Source organism: Misgurnus anguillicaudatus, unplaced genomic scaffold (assembly GCF_027580225.2).
Source record: "Misgurnus anguillicaudatus unplaced genomic scaffold, ASM2758022v2 HiC_scaffold_59, whole genome shotgun sequence".
NCBI classification, from domain to species: domain Eukaryota; kingdom Metazoa; phylum Chordata; class Actinopteri; order Cypriniformes; family Cobitidae; genus Misgurnus; species Misgurnus anguillicaudatus.
Window position 1 is genome coordinate 32,501 of NW_027395309.1, and position 13,848 is coordinate 46,348.

The 13,848-nt window shown below is 37.1% G+C and overlaps 1 long non-coding RNA gene across 1 annotated transcript in view; it reads left to right on the top strand.

Annotated features, from left to right (window-relative positions):
* The window catches only part of LOC141363520 (uncharacterized), an 18,792-nt gene extending 11,985 nt beyond the window's left edge, over window positions 1-6,807 (top strand). The window contains exon 3 of the long non-coding RNA XR_012369012.1: window positions 6,702-6,807. This is a non-coding gene — a long non-coding RNA (uncharacterized lncRNA). The remainder of the gene's footprint in view (window positions 1-6,701) is intronic.
* Window positions 6,808-13,848: the final 7,041 nt, after the last annotated feature.

Sequence of the window (13,848 nt, forward strand, 5' to 3'; positions counted from 1 at the left end):
GATTATTTGCACGTTTTAGGACTTGCCAGTTTAAATATTTAAGCAAAGATGCGAAAGAGATTTGAATGCGCTTCTCACACGCAGTTTGAGACGTTTTGTAAGTGCACACATCTGAAGTACAGCAAAAATTCAGACAACAGGCAAATACTACATTATTTAACATATTTATACAAAATCATCTAAAATTTTGTATACATTTGATAGTTTACCCAAAAACAAACTTAATTTACTCACCTTAATGTCGTTTTAGACCTGTATGAATTTTCTTTTTTTCTGATGAACACAAAAAGAAGAAATTTTGATAAATGATGATAACAGACCTGCCAACCTGGACACATTTTGCGTAGCAGGTACGCATTTTGACCTCAAAGTACCCTGGTGCAATTTGTTACTCTAAACTATGCAAAAATCCAGATTCAGACTTTTTTACAGCCTTGAGTGACTAAGTTTTTTTTACCTTAAAACAACGTTTCCAAAAAGTTTCAGTCATTCATCCACTTGAAACAGGGTGAACGGCACTTTCACATTCGCTTTGCAGCCCTCTATTGGCCAAAACCGCACTAAAGATGTTTCCAACCATCGGGTCGCGGTCCTGTAGTTTGAGTGAAAACTACAAAAACTTGCTTTACGGCAGACCTACAATCAAATCAGAGCCAGCTATGCTGCAGTATTTACGACAGTGGTAATGGACAATTCTGCTTCTAACCTGTAGGTGGAGCAAAGAGCAAAAACTCTTTAGTGTTGGTTCCAAAACGCAATAAATCCATTTTGACTAATTTCTGTGTTTTCTATAACAAGAAAGTGACAAGATGGAAAACACTATTTTCTGTTACAAACTTTCACATAGCATCTTAGTTTATAATAACATTAAAAATTCAAATCCATAATTTGATTTTCAAAGATTTATTATAAAAAACGATAATTCTTTTTTCAAAATGCTAATAATCTATTGGATCAATATATAAATGTGCATTCATCTTTGCCATGTTATATTCATTTAGTTGACTAGTGGTATACACTGATAAAAAAATAAACATTAATGGCATTAATCAAAACACTAACTTTGTCATATTAATAACACTGTCATTGCTGCTGTCATCCTTGGTACGTCGTTGTTTAATTTTTTAACGAGTGGCTTCCGTTTCTTCTTCACCACAGAAAACCACCACAGGTTTATCAATGCCATCAAAAGTATTATTTTGTTTTTGTTTTCTTTGTTGATCACGAAGTACAAAGTAGATGAGGAAAATTAGGATTCTGTGTGTATTCAAAGTGCTTAGCGCCCCCATTGTTGTTTACAATGCGTGGAATGGTGCGCTGTGATTTGTTGAGCGGATTTATTGCATTCTGCAGAGAAGGAGGACTGGCGTTTGTTGCATATTGGGAAAAAGGGAGAAAAGATGACAGAATAACACAGAGGATATCGGATTTTGCGTAAAATTAAGAATTTACTTTTTAATACTGACCAGATACAATACTGATTTTGGTGCTAACTCATTTTTTTTTTATGGCGTTTATTGCGTTTTGGAACCAAACTCATTATATCTTGCCTCATTGTTTCTCCCCCGAGTTGGCTGACTGTTTGCGTTCACACGCACTTCAAGACATTTTGCTGGGCGAGATTGTACTTATTATTTTTCATACTTTGTGCGTGCACACAACCGCAGGATTTCACCACCGTGGGTTGCACTTCACCACCGCGATGGTTATGACAACCGTCACAACCGTAATTGTGTGGAACACAAAATAAATTATTTTGAAGAATGTTGGTAACCAATTAGTGTCTGGTCCCCACTGCCTTTTTCAAAATAATTTAATTTGTGTTTCACACAAGAAAGAAAATCATGAAGGTTAGAAACAATATGAGGGTGAGTAAATGATGACAGAATGTCATTTGTGGGTGAACTAAGCCCCCCATTTAACTGGAATATTACTATTTAACAGTGTTTGTGCAGATTTGCTAAACTTTGGTGAATGTGTGTATGTAAAAAACCTGTGTTCTATCCCTTCGGCTGAGGGTATTCATGGCAGGTCTGTGATAAGCACACAGTTGGTGGAAACCATTGAATTCCACAGTTAGAAAAACAAATCCTATGGTATTAAATAGGAACCGCCAACTTTGTACTTTTATCAAAAATATCTTCAACATCATTTATCACAATACTTCCATAGTATTTGTTTTTCCTACTATGGAAGTCAATATACACACGCACACACATATATACATATACATATATATACATACATACATACACATACATACATACATATGGCTGGGTATTGGCAAGGGCCTCCCGATACGATACATAGCACGATACATGAGCCATGATACGATACGTATCACGATGCAATGCGTTGCATGTTGCGATACATTGCAATAGTTTTTTCGTTTTTTATCAAAAATAACAAAAAATAGAGCTGAACACCTGCAGCTCTTAGAAAGCTGCAGGTGTTTCTAAATGTTCTGCCATTTCTCACTCCCTCTAAGTTCTGAGACACAGCCCTATAATATATTTCATATATATATATGAAATTTATACGAGTATGATTAATAAACTTGCTAATTATTATTTTATCAACCACAATAATCATGAGAGGTTTATTTGCAATTTTGCGTTAAAGAAATGTAACATTTTGTGACAGAAAAAACAGACATTTCATAATCTCCTGTTTTGTGAAAAATTATTTTGAATGAAGTAATCTGTCTCTGTTCTGATTTAAATAGAAGCAAAACAAAAACATGACATGTTATCTTGGATAAGTCAAAGGACTCAAAAGATGGATGTGTTGGAAAACATTTATGCAGAAAAATGAAATGCTAAAATTAATGACTACTACAAAGACAATAATTGGATTTGTTTGTGTACTGACATTTTTTGACAGTTTAAATGCAAAACGTTTCAGGCCTTTTCAGTTTTATTTCTATAGTGCTTTTCCCAATGTGCATTGTTTCAAAGAAGCTTTACAGAAAACAATTTAGTACAAGAAACTATGCAAGCATATTTTTATCTGTAAGCACCCAGCGAGCAAACTAAAGGCAACTACAGAACAAAAAATCCATAATGCGCAAGCAGAGAATTTTTGGCTACATCAGGCTTGGTTAGATGGGCCAGTTCTCTTCTGTCTGCACAGTTTGAACATTGCGTCAAGGCTTGTTGTATAAGTCATTGAATTGGTCCTATATACCGTTTTAATAGATCCCAATAGTCCCCCAATGGGCAAGCCAGAGACAACTGTGGCATGAAACCAAAAGTCTAAAAGTTGTTGTACTGAACAAAATAACCTTGGCAGAACCAGGGGACCATTTCTCAACTGGCTTTTCCAAGTTAATGTAGTGTTGGTGCTAGTTGGTGCCAGTCATTACAGCCATGAATTACTTTTATGTGATGCATTTGACAAAAAAATGATATATATATCAAACTATAAAATTATTAAGTTGGTATCTTTAAGATTTCATGTTGTCTACTGCAGTGATCGTGTGCTTTTTTGTTGGCCTATACAAGAAGTTTACAAGTGATTCAAACTTTTATCACTTTCTGAACTGAAATAACTTCAAAACTTTTGATTTGTGTCTAGGCTTAGATATTCACACTGTTCTGCTACTGCAGTCGAAGTTAACTTCAATTGCACTTTAATTACTGTACAAAATGAAAACAACTATCAATTTATCACAAACATGTTTGATCAGACTCTCCTTTAAAACTTTCCACAATCCTCCATGCTATCGTATGGAGGTCCCTGTAGGTGCCCCCTCTTATAGTGGGGGTGGTGCTAGTGGTTGAGCAACGTCTCCAAGCTCGGATATGAGTGACAGGAGCAGCCACTGCTGGGTAGAAAGGGAGAGTGGGGATAGCGTGGGCAGAGACGCAGTCATTAGTCACGGCAAGTACGAGTTTGGATACATGAGCATGCCAGCAGAGGTGACAGGGCCAACCGTGGTAATGGATGCCTTTCCGCTGTGCGCCCTATCCGGATCTATCCCAGCGTCCTTCTCTCTCTGTGACATGCAAAGACTGCATCACGACTGCATGCCCATCAATGAAATGTTAAACGGGCATGCTGATCTATCATCTCGGGAAAAGCAAGCAAGCAAGAGCGTTGTGGGAAAAAGGGGGACATACGACCAGAGGACACTCAATATTGTTTGCAGTCATTATTGTTTTTCTCTCTCACCTCGCTCTCAATATCTCGTTCTTCCTCTCTCTCGTATTGATTTTATTGTTCTTTGTTTTGCCATGAGACGACTTTGCTCTTTCAGTTGATTGTAGTTGTAAACTATCTATAAATGCACTCTGGTTTTCTCTGCCAGAGATACTGAATTTGACAAATGCCCTGTGTTGGTTTCCTTTAGCACTAGACATGTTGTTTCAGTTAATGTATATCTAAAAATATCTGTTTTATATATCTGCCAGTATCTGTCCTAAAGCTGTAGCAAGTTTGTTTATTAACATGCTCATTTCAGTTTTACTGCATGTTCATTTTTAATATCTAGAAAATGGTCCATAGGACTTCTTAATACATCATTTATGGGTTAATTAGCCAGTCTTGGGTTTAATTGTCGTTTTTAAAAACATTTGTGGAAAATAAAGACAAATTGACTAATGTGTCCACATAAACAATATGTTTATAATGGCCAATCATGTGACAAGCTTGTCTTGTGCTTCGTTAATTATTATAATTTAATTGTTTTCTGTGATGAAATACCGTATTATATAAAATACATAAATCCAAAGCACTTACTCATTTCTTGGGAAACTAGAAGAGATTTTTAGATTCCGTTTTAAAGATGCCATTTTTTATTTATTGAAGAGCCAGTAAGTTGCACATTTTTAGCGTCCTATCACTGTTTATAAGTCTCGGACAAATGCATGCAAGGTCAATCAACACTGTAATTTTCTCAAAATATAAATTTAAAATTACCCCATTTCTCAGAGATCCCCAAACGATTCGTTTGAAACCGTTCAACAACCTTTCAGTTGCCTACTCTGCTCTTATTGGTTAACTGACACCGTTTCCGCACAGACCACAGATCAGTGGCACAGACCAACAATAGTGCAACACGTATTGATAATTTACTGAGAAGGCATTATCGACATCAATACACATCATTCGTCATTAATCCAAGCAATAAAAACGACGACAGAAACTAACATTTTTACACTCATTTAAGCAAGTATGTAAGCTAACCGGACCATAGCAAAAATGTAAACACAAGTGCACATGCGTTAGCCGCTTGCTAACGTGACTCCCTGACGGTATATTACGAGTTTAAATACACATCATTCATCACTAATCCAAGCAATACAAACGACGTCAGACACTAACATTTTACACTCTTTAAGCAAGTATGTAACTTAAAGGTTGTGGTTAGGAGACACATGTTGTTCAAAATAAAGTGGGTACTGAACCATATGGGTATCTTTTCTCCTTGAAAAAGTATTTTGAACCACTGATTCTTCATATCTTCATCCTTTGGTAGTAAAAAAACACAAACTAAAAACACAGCGTGATATGATGTTTACACACTAACTAGCGGTGGGCAGGTCATAGTTTTCGTTTCTCCAGGGCAAGGCTGCAGGCAGAGATTATTATGCAAAGTGTTTGCGTTATGTAGATAAAGTCAGGCAGGAGATTCAATCCATATGACGACTCGTTTCAGCAATTCAGAGTCGACTCCCTACTTTAGAAGCCAATAAGTTTATTAATCGTGCACTTTTTGGTTCAACTACTTTGCACATTGTTTACATTGATGGACAGCTACATGACACACTGCAATACAGGTAATTTTCGTTTTTGGATCTGTGTGGCTTTTTAAAAACCTTTTAAAAATCTGTCTATTTTGTGCCATTTTTACCTTTGATGCCATTCGATACTGGCATGCATTAAGTAGTTCTTTTTTGTTGGCTATGGTTGATCCATATGGACCGAGGGGCAACCTTCCGATCTCTCTGATGAAGCCAATGCAGAAGTGACTTAAACTGCAATTCATCGACTGGCCACTAGAGGCTGGCTCCAAAAGGGAGTCGATTCCCATGTTAAAATGCCCGACTTTACAGTAGAAATAAATATGTTTACAGCCCAGACCAAAAAGATTTTGGTATATATATCTAATTTTGCTCTTTATGACAACTGTGAGGTGGGTGAATTTATTTGTAACTCATCTGTTTCAATTTTATTAAGCCATACATTTCTGCATAATTAAGGGTGTGGCAACTTGAGTGATGGGTGAACTGTCACTACCACCGAGCTAGGCTGGCATGGTTTTAGCAACCAGCCACCTCCGCTTCACCCACATCATCCCCCCTCTTTACCCATTTTCGGCTATTCGCAAGTGATGCGCAGTGACGCACAGTCAAGATCCGCCAACTATCGGCTTCAATAAAGCTCCTCACAAACCTAAGGGTGATGTCATGGACAATACATCCATATTTTTACAGTCCAGGATATGAATTCTTAAACTTAAGAAGAACTTTGATATTATCTGCTGCGTAAATTGAATCACAAAAAACATTCTCAAGTATTTCCCAAATTTCTCTAGAAATCAGTCTAATTTATGATTCCCTAAAATCTCACTGTCTAAGGTCTCATCATTAATGATCGTGATTCTCATACAAAAGGTTACAGTATAGAGTTTAGTGTTGAGAAACTTGGTTTATCTTTTAACATGCTTCTTTTTTCCTCCTTGTTGTTTGTGTTTTCAGGAAGATATGAATCTTAATGAGGAGAAGAAAGCGCCACTCCGGGAGAAAGACTTGAGCACAAAAAGGGAAATGGTCCTTCAGTACATCATCACAGCTGCGAAAACCGTAAGTCAAAGTGTGACAGCATCCGCATACACTAACATGTGCATAAATCTGAAAGCACAAGTAAATATATTTGCTGAGCACCATTGCCATTGTGTTCCTTTATGCTACCATCTCCTCTATGAAGTGTTTTATCTAAGTTTAGATTTTTTAGTCCAGCTATGACTCAAAGTCTACAACCCGTTTTAGAATGGGTATCTAAATAAGTATTAAGAAACGCATGAAAGCCACGACAGACAATATTAGTGTGTATCTGTGCTCGTGTTCAGTTGTTGTCGGATATCTGATCTGAGCGCGTGTGTGTCTGTTATTGTACTTGTGGGTTTGCCCTGATAAAAATATCTATAACTGCAGGCCTCTCTTATGAGGACATTGACAAGCTAAAGACTGTATTTATGTGAGATGATTGCCTTCATTTTAGTTTGTATCTTTTGTTCTCGTCTCCTGAGGTGAGAGGGAGGCGTTGATCTTCCTCGCGTATACTTATTAACTCATATTGCTATGGTGAAAGATGGCAAGATGTGATTTAACATCATGTCACATGTACTTCACCATTTATTTGTGCAAAGTCTGGAGCTTTGGAAGGGAAAATATAGCAGGGAGAAGAAATACTGCTGAAAAACAGAGAAAGATATTAATATATACAATCCTTTGTAATAGTGACGGAACTGTTTTGTTTTGATGCTTTTTCAGTCACATAGATAGAGTGCTGCAGGGATGACGTACTTTTGTAGGCCAACTTTTATGAATTTGGAAGCCTATTTTTTTTTTGTAAATTTTAAAATTCATAAAAGTTGTGTTTATTCGTGAAAAATTTACTTGTTGGACAAAACGTGTAAATGTCATAAACTTTTGTAAAAAACAAAAGCTTATTTTTTGTGATAATCAAAAAAATCTTTGGGAAAAATGAATTGGCTTTCTGGCGAGAGAACCCAGTGTCCTGCTAACTTGGCTTGGTTAAAGAGCACCTATGTCATTGCTAAAAATTATGTTATTTTGTGTATTTAGTATAGTACAATGTGTTTGCGTATAGGGCTGGGTATCGATTCAGATGTTACGGATCGATTCGATTTCGATTCATAATCTATCGGATTGATTTGATTCCGATTCTCTGACTGTTTTTTTACCCGATTCTCGATTCAACTCAATGAATATAGATTTAATACAAATACTTTATTTATAAAAATAAAACGGTGAACATAAGTTTACAAGTGGGTTATTAATAAAAAGAAATTAAGAGCCACCAACCTGTATATTACACTTTTTTATTTTAGGTACACTTGGGTACATTAAAACAGAACCCATCTCTAATTTTCAAATGCATGCACATATGTTAAATACAATAAAATTTTGATGCAAGATGAAAAATGTGTATGCTAAAAAAAGTCAAAACATTCGCATACCTTGATCAAACAGGATCAGGTTATTTAAAAAATAAAATCGATTTGTGGCCTTTGAGAATCGATTTTTCCTCGACCACGTTTAAAACAACAACAACGATTAATCGAAAAATGTTACCTTTTTCATATCGTTAACATGTACTAATACACACTTGCACACCAAAGGAAATGTAAAATCGTGAATCGGACCATAGGTGCTCTTTAAGAGTGTATGGGATTTGGTCAGTAAATCTGCTGATAACGTCAGCTAATACTCACACATTAAGGGCCTGTTTACACGAGAACGCTCGAGGGTGAAAACGTAAAAATATTTTATCGGATGTGCCTTTCGTTTACACAGCGACGGCGTTTTGGGGGCTTAAAAACGCAAAAAAGTGAAACCACCCTTCAGAGTGGAAATCTTAAAAACGATCTACCGTCGCGTTCTCGTCTAAAGAGTAAAAACGCAAAAGTCTGCTCACCGTGGCTCTCGTCGTGTACGCATTTACGTCACAGGCATGCGCCAGTTCAGGAAAATACCAACAAACATGTCTGATTATTTCCATACGTCGGACCTTCAAGTTGCCATAGCAGCTCTGATAAATATACAAGTCTTTTCAGCAGTTGTACGAAATATTCACAGCTAGGCTTGGGCGGTAATACGGTAATATGGTATACCGCGGGATCTAAAAATAGCAAAGGTATCAGTTTCTATACCGCCATACCGGCATTTAAAAAAAAAACAATGAACTTATATAGCAGACAAGGATTAAATATTAAATTAGGGATGGCGAAATCTAAAATTTTTCTTTACCTACCATCGAGCCATTAACCAAACAGTTTAAAATATGTTACGCTGTTTGAAGTAACAGCTATTTCAAGCCGCGCCTGCAATTTCGCAACTCTGTCGCATCTCTCTGCTGCTCTGCCTCCGGCTCATCCGAAACATCATTCCCGCAAACGCGTCGCCGCGGAGCTTGTATGCTGCTTATGCAATCGGAGGACAAATGACTCCTTAGTTTCAAAATGGTTTGAGTAAGGTGATCGCGTGGAAAATAAAGGCGTTTGTCTCATTAGAAGCTCATTTGAAACATTGCCGCGGCTTATTTAAGAAAATGACAGCTCCGAAGAGAAGCCGCTTAAGTTTGAGGTAGTGCTAAAAATAATAAAGAAAGATGATGATCATCATCACCTTATCAGTTAGCACTGAAATGTAGATGTAATCTATTTCCAAATCTAAGCATCTTATGCGGAATGTTGCCTAATAGACTGCAACACGATGGATAAAACAGGCACCTTCAGAATGCATAAAAGACGCACCGCCAACTAGGCAGGTCTAACTCACTCTGTGCCTTCTAATAACGTCTATACAAACTCTTTTGTATAATTATAATTACTTTTTTATTTTTCAAAAAGACAAGTGTCAACTTCTGTTAAGTGAAACATGGACGATGCAATGCTCTGCTGATGCGAGCCGCGAGAAAGCCCTTGTCTGTTTTAGAAAGAATGCAGCAAAGATATTTAATGCTAATGTATGAGTTTCATTCATTTATGGTGAGATCCGTGCGTTCTAGTTAACAATGCAATGCAAGCGAACAATGCCGTGCCGGCGCCTCCATGTCACGGTTATTATATTCTCTACTATATTTGCTTTTTATTTATTAAATACATGCAATTGGTTGATGAAACATTTATTAAAATTAAGACACAATTTATACAAAACGAAATTCACTTTAAAGAAAGGCTTTCTACAAAACAAAACCTAATTAAGTGGTAAAAAATGTCTAATGATTTACAAAAACAAAACTTAATCTGCACTTTACTGTTAAAAGACGTAAATGTTAATAATTTGGAATACAACCAGGAAAGACTTTCGTTTTAATTATTTTATTGCTGGATTTTACAAAAAATATTTTTATTTTATATGCTGGAATATGCAGAAATATAAGTTAACAGAAGGATGAATTTCTTTATTTCATTAAAATATGGTGGAATGTGCAGCAAATAGGTTTAAATGTTGAGCAATTTTCTTCAAGTCTTGCTTTGATAACATTTTAGCTTGATGCAATGTGAGTGTACAAAACCAAACGCCGTGACCTCGCGCCACAACCCAAATGCCCTGACCTTGCGCCAAATGTTTTTATTGGTTTATAAGTACAAACAGGCGAGTTATGAAAAATTGAGTGTGAGGGATTTGTTCACTTCACACAAAAAGATCCTGGAAATTGGAATGAGATGGCTAACTGTAGTAGCGTTTAGTCCACTGTCTATAATAGCCTAATTAAGAGATCACTTTTTAACCAGCAACTGGTTAATTCTGTTTGACCTTTGTATTTAACTTTTTTATAAACTGCTAGTTGTTGCTAATAAAAGTTGTTAACATTGTTGTGCATGTTATTTTGCTATTTTTTTCAGTATTAGTGTTTGGTATTCAGTTTCTGAAGGGTTTAGGCACAAGCCAACATTATGGTGACGCTGTCTGAGCCTTATTTTATAATTATTCACGGTAATACCGTATACCGGGGTAAAATAGGGAGGCGGTTTGATGGTATCAAAATTTGGATACCGCCCAAGCCTATTCACAGCTAGTATTACTGATCAGAGAAGGCGCCAATTCGTCGGAGGCAAACCAGAAGGCTTTGGACGAGACCTGGGAGAACCAGGAAGAAGGTTGTATGCAGGCACACGGACTTGGTGTTGTTGTGTGTCAGTGCTTCACATTGCCACCTAGCCGCCTGGAGTTCATACTACATCAAATATTACACACTTTTGTGTCACCATATGCACGCAGATTTCCCCCTCAAAACGCTTGTATAAACGCGGAATAAAAAGTGATAACGCAACGCCAGTTTTTCGGTTTCTTTTCAGATCGTTTCCATGTAAACGTAGCCTTAGTTGTAACCCTGTGATGCAGAAGTTGAACATTTCGATCAAATTTGTGGAACATATGGTGTAATAGTAGACAGACACTAAATCTTTCCTCTATCTGAGCATATGAATAAATTATTATACATTTTGAGAATTAAATTGTTTAAAGGTGTTATCCAGCAAATTACATCACATGTATGATCAGCATATATGTGAATGGAGACGTTACAGATAAAAGACAGAAGACTGTTGCATCTGTGAATAGCAGATGTGGAACATTTACTGGAAAAGGTCAATTTAATGGGTTTCATGTGTTAAACTGGCTTTTGTCTGCCCTTTTGCGTTAACATTGATAGGTTAATTCATTCGCTGAAATTAAACCTAATTCAACTTGTATGTTAAATACTGTCTGTTTGATAAATTGATTTGAGTATACTAGTACAGCGTTGGGAACAGAAAAATTGCATCAGGTGTGCATTAAATACTATAGTTAGGTTACTCAAAGCAGCCTCACGTAAACATGCAGGTTGATCAGCATTAGATTGATTTCTAAATTCTAAGCCATGCCTTTTAGGGTATTGTTTGTCTGTTTTTAAGTCCCTATGTGTTGGTGACAGAATGACAAGCGTACTAGTCTTAGAATTGTGTGTTCAACAAATCCTCTAGTTCTTCCACTGCACGACATGGCTTCACAGAGGTGGAAACTCTACATGCAGGATTTAGACAAGGTGGATAAAAATGCATTTTTAGCAGGAATTAATTCCTCGATCTAATCCTCTTGACGGTTAGCCGTGCATTAGTTTACAGGGCCTGCAAACGATGGGAGTGAAACAAAAACAAGCGAGTTTAATTATAATGCCATTCCTCTCTTTCCACTGAGAATTTAATTATTTTGGAGTGCTTGGAGATTTCAGGATGATTCAATTTGGATTGTATTTGCTATCAGGAGTGGCTGTCCGAGACTTGTGGTTTTCTCCAATCAGCTTTAGTCTCTGCTTTTAGAGTGCTAAAACTCATAGACATTGGGCAGTAACTTCCAGTGTTTTAGAATCTATTGAATAGGCTTTATGCCCAGCTGCACTACTTCCTGAACTTCAGCCAGCTCCTTGTTTCCTGTCTGCCATTATTGGACAAACTGATTAATCCAGGTGTGCCTGACCTCAGTAGTCACAAACAAACTGAATAATCCAGGTGTGCCTGACCTCAGTAGTCACAACAACAATAATCTGACACACCTGGATTAATCAGTTTGTCCAATAATGGCAGACAGGAAACAAGGAGCTGGCTGAAGTTCAGGAAGTAGTGCAGCTGGGCATAAAGCCTATTGCATCAGAAAATGGCCTTGAAGTAGACGACCCAACATTCTTCTTCCATCAAACAAATCCAAATGATGCTGCTTTATGTTGATTTGAAATAAAAGGCTAAAACCGTTTGAAGGCAATAAAGGTGTTTTACAGAAGTCAAGGCTTTTGATAAGTAATGCTATTAAATATTAATAGGAAGACATCCATGCTTGCATTCCCTAAAGAGTGATACTCTTTTCAGCAATACTGAGAGCACTGAAGTAGTAAAGACACCACTTTGAAAAACAAAAGCACTAGTAAACTCAAAAAATCCATTTAATCCACTAGTTAAATTTTTTATAATTTAAAGTTTTACATTAAAGTGTTTTAGTTTATGAGAGCAAAGTTGTTGCATTATGCAATGTTTATCGCAGACCCCTTAAAAAATTAAATGTGACAAAACAGGCAGTGATGGGTTTTTCATAATCAAATAACCCTCTTCTTATGCTGCGTTTACACCATCCGCGGTAGAGGCGTCGACCACGAGTGATTTCAATGTTAAGTCAATGTGAAGATGTCTTGATGCGTGTCTGGAGGTAGACGCGATTCTGCCTCATTCACGCATCTAGTTTGCGTGAATGGCGCGAATTGAGCGTTGCCGCGGGAAACGCATGAGTTGAACAATTTGAACTTTGGCTAAAAATGCGCCGCGTTAACCAATCAGGAGCTTGCTCTAGTAGTGACGTGATTACAGGAAGTAAGAAGTCGCAGAAGCCCCTCCCATGATGCAAATTTTTGGTTGAATGTCTTGATGACTGGAATTTAACGCGCGACTTTCATGTGTAAATGAAGTGCGTAAACTCAAAATGTTCAAGGGGCAAACTAGACGCGAATTTGACGCCTCAAACGTGGCTGGTTTAACCCACAGTTATGCTGACTTGATCTAGGTTCTCTCTCTCTATCTCTTTCTCTCTCTTTCTCATTCTTTGTCCTGTCCCTGCCTTCCCTCATCTCTCTCCATCTCTTGTCTTTTGACATTCAGGCCTGGTTGTTTACCCCCTGTCCATGTTCTTGACGAATAATTGCCTCTCACTGAAGCCTTTCCTGTTGGCTCTGCTACTTCGTCTTGCCTGGTAATTGAAACTATAGATTCTGGCATAGGCACAGTTCCCTCTCTATGTTAACAACATTCACCTTTTAAAACATTCACCTTGTCATAGCCAGCAGAGATTTGGGGTATAATTACCATTTGATGTATCTTAAATAGATGGCCGTACTCAAAGCTTTTGGGAATTGATGCATTGTCATTAGTCTTTGTGTAGTGCTCATTAATTGATAGTAAAAGAGTAGGTAAACAGGAAATCCCTGGCATTTTAATACTGAATAGAGCTGAATAGGTGCTGTGTAAAATAGCTAAACCTTTGATCATTAAACAGTGAGTGTTCAGCATATTGTTTTGCTGCTTGTGTGTAGTGAAGAAGGTTATTAGCTATGAATATGGAAATGGTGAATGCG